Consider the following 3,575-nt stretch of genomic DNA (forward strand, 5'->3'; position numbering starts at 1 on the left):
CATCATCATTCCCTATGAACGCGTGCCTGACAACCACTTCCGTTCTACCTTAGATTGAATGAGTATCTCTTAGATCTCTTAATCAGAATCTTCGTGGTGTAAGCTAGATTGATGGCGGCATTCATGAGAATCCGGAAAGTCTAAACCTTGTCTGTGGTATTCCGAGTAGGATTCAGGGATTGAATGACTGTGACCAGCTTCAAACTCGCGAGTGCTGGGCGTAGTGATAGACGCAAAATGAAGGTGAATCCTATTCCAGTATGATCGAGAACCTCAGATGATTAGTCGTGCTGTGACAGAGCATTTGGACCATTTTCATAAGAGCAGGGGATGTAACCATTGACAACGGTGATGCCCTTGCATAAAGCCAGCCATGGAAAGGAGTAAGACTGATTGGATGAAGACAGTGGGAAAGCAGAGATTCAGAGGAACGAAAGCATCTCTACACGCTTATCTGAAATTCTCACCAATGAATGACATAAGTGTTTCTTTCCCTATTTTCTATTTAATTAGTATTATTTTTGAAAACTCCATAATCAATTATTATCCGCCTGACTGAGATTTACAAGGTGACCATAGCTTGCTTCATACCAACAATCTCTGTGGGATCGACCCTTACTCATGTAAGATTTATTACTTGGACGACCCTGTGCACTTGCTGGTTAGTTGTATCGAAGTTGTGACAAATTATGAATTGAGATTAGAGCACCAAGTTTCTGGAGCCATTACCAGAGATCACAATTTCGTGCACCAATGCTCAAAGCTGAGACTAAATTAAAAGCTCAGTAAAGTCCAGCTAAAGACAATAAAGAAGCGCTTACTGGGAGGCAACCCCATTATTAGATGTTTATAACAATTATATAAGTTTATTTAATTTTGTTAGTTATGTTTGTTAATCCTTATCAGTGAAAAAGTCAAGGAAATAAAGGTTCAGAACATAAAACAGAAGAATCACAGAGAAAAAGAGCTCACTGGCGTAAACGCCAGTAAAGAGGCAAGTTGGGCGTTAAACGCCAGAATGGCTACCATTCTGGGCGTTTAACGCCAGTAAAGATATCATTCTGGGCATTAGACGCCAGAATGGGCAGCATTCTAGGCGTTTAGAAAAATGCCCGGTGAGAAAGGATTTCTGGCATTTAACGCCAGCCAGGGTATCTGGCTGGGCGTTAAACGCCCAAAATGGCCACCAGATGGGCGTTAAACACCATAATGGATATCATTCTGGGCGTTTAACGCTAGAACAGCTAGGGGAGAGGTAATTTCGTTTCCAATTCAATTTTTTTCGAACTTTCTTGTTTTAATTCAAAATTTTCTGCATCTAAACATTACAAACATTCAATTTCTAACTTCCATTAACAAAAATTCATAATCTTATAAATTCCTTTTAATTCTCCTTCAAATTTTTTTCAAATCTTTTTCAAAAACTCATTTATCTTTCCAATTTCTTTTCAGATCTTTTCAATTCATTCATATTATCTTTTATTTCTTAGATGCATAAACAAAAATTCAAATTTAACCTCCTCATATCGTTTTCCTATCTTTTAAATTTTTGAAAAGAATCTCATCTTTTTCAAATCATGTTTATCTTTTATCAATCATATCTTTCAATCATATCTTTTTCTAAAATTTTGAAACCATTCCTTCCCTCCCCTCTATTTATACATTCGGCCATCCCCCTTCCTCCATCATTCGAATCCTTCTCTCCATCTATTCATCTTCTTTCTTTACTTTTGCTTGGGGACAAGCAACCCTCTAAGTTTGGTGTGATTTTCTGTGATCACTGACCAAGATCATGGCCCCTAAAGGAAAACAAACCACTACAAGAGGCAATAAAGAAAACAATCCAAAACCACAATGGATGCATGAGAGGTTCTGCACCAAAGAACATGCAGATCATTACTTCAAAATTGTGTGCAGAAGATCAGTGATCCCGGAAGTCAAGTTCAATCTAAAAGAAGACGAATATCCGGAGATCCAAGAGTAGATTCAAAACAGAGGCTAGGAAATCCTAGCTAATCCTAAGTTGAATGTGGGAAGAAACATGGTCCAGGAATTCTATGCAAATTTGTGGCTGACAGATAAGCAAAGAATTGAAAGAACTGCCTTCCACACTTTAATTTCGAACCATGGTCAGAGGGAGGATTATCTACTTCCATCTTGACAAAGTGAGAGAAGTGTTCAAACTTTCTCAACTGCAGGATGATCCAGAATCCTTTAATAGGAGAATGGCTAAAGATAAAAAGTTGGATCAAGTTCTAGAGGACATATGCCTCCCTGGAACCAAGTGGGTAACCAATTCAAAAGGTATCCCAAACCAACTGAAGAGAGGAGACCTCAAGCCAGTTACTAGGGGCTGGCTAGATTTCATTGGGCGATCTATACTTCCCACCAGTAACCGCTCTGAAGTCAATGCCAAAAGAGCAGTGATGATTCATTGTATTATACTGGGAAAAGAAGTGGAGGTTCATCAGCTAATCCCTTGTGAAATTTACTTATTTGCAAACAAGGAATCCACTAAGGCCAAATTGGCTTACCCAAGCTTGATCAGTTTGTTATGTAAATATGTGGGGGTACAGATAGGTGTGGATGAATATATCCCAGTTGAACACCCAATCACTAAAAGGGTAATGGATGGACCTCAAGTTCAAGACAACCTCATTAAGAGGAGGGCGCATGAGCTCCTCCCAGAAATCCCTCAATTTGACTATTGGGCCCGCTTAGAAGCATCTGTCAACAAGCTGCAAGAATCTATGGATCAACTCAAAAAAGAGCGGTAAAATCAGAATAGCATGCTCTGCAAACTGCTCAGAGAACAAGAGAAGCAAGGACGTGAGCTACAGGAACTAAAGCACCAGAAGCTGTCTCTTGAAGAGTTGGATGTCCCACAGATTGAAGGAGCACCTACCCCTCAAATCAAGGTTGTTGAGTCCTAACTCTGTGATAACTTTTATTATTAGAAACCTATTTTAAGAGTTACATAAGCATTAGTATTAGAATCATTTATTTTTGTCTTTAATTTTCTTTCTTTTATTATTATTTGTCTGCTTTTATGTTTATTTTATGTCTTATTTCGATTCCATGATCAATAAAATTTAGAGTATATGTCTTAAAGCTATGAATAATCCCATAAATCCCCCACCTTTCTTAAAAGAAAAATGTTTTTATTTGCAAAAGAACAAGAAGTACATGAATTTCGAATTATATCTTGAAAATAATCTAATTATTTTGATGTGGTGGCAATACTTTTTGTTTTCTGAATGAATGCTTGAACAGTGCATATTTTTTATATTGTTGTTTATGAATGTTAAAATTGTTGGCTCTTGAGAGAATAATGAAAAAGGAGAAATGTTATTGATAATCTGAAAAATCATAAAATTGACTCTTGAAGCAAGAAAAAGCAGTGAATACAAAGCTTGCGAAAAAAAAATTTTGTGGCGAAAAATAAAAGAAAAAGAAAGAAAAAGAGAAAGCAAGCAGAAAGAGCCAATAACCCTTTAAACTAAAAGATCCAAGGCTTTGAGCATTAATGGATAGGAGGGCCCAAAGGAATAAAATCCTGGCCTAAGCGGCTAAAT

This window comes from Arachis ipaensis, chromosome B9, assembly GCF_059453495.1.
Source record: "Arachis ipaensis isolate K30076 ecotype BB chromosome B9, ASM5945349v1, whole genome shotgun sequence".
NCBI classification, from domain to species: Eukaryota; Viridiplantae; Streptophyta; class Magnoliopsida; order Fabales; family Fabaceae; genus Arachis; species Arachis ipaensis.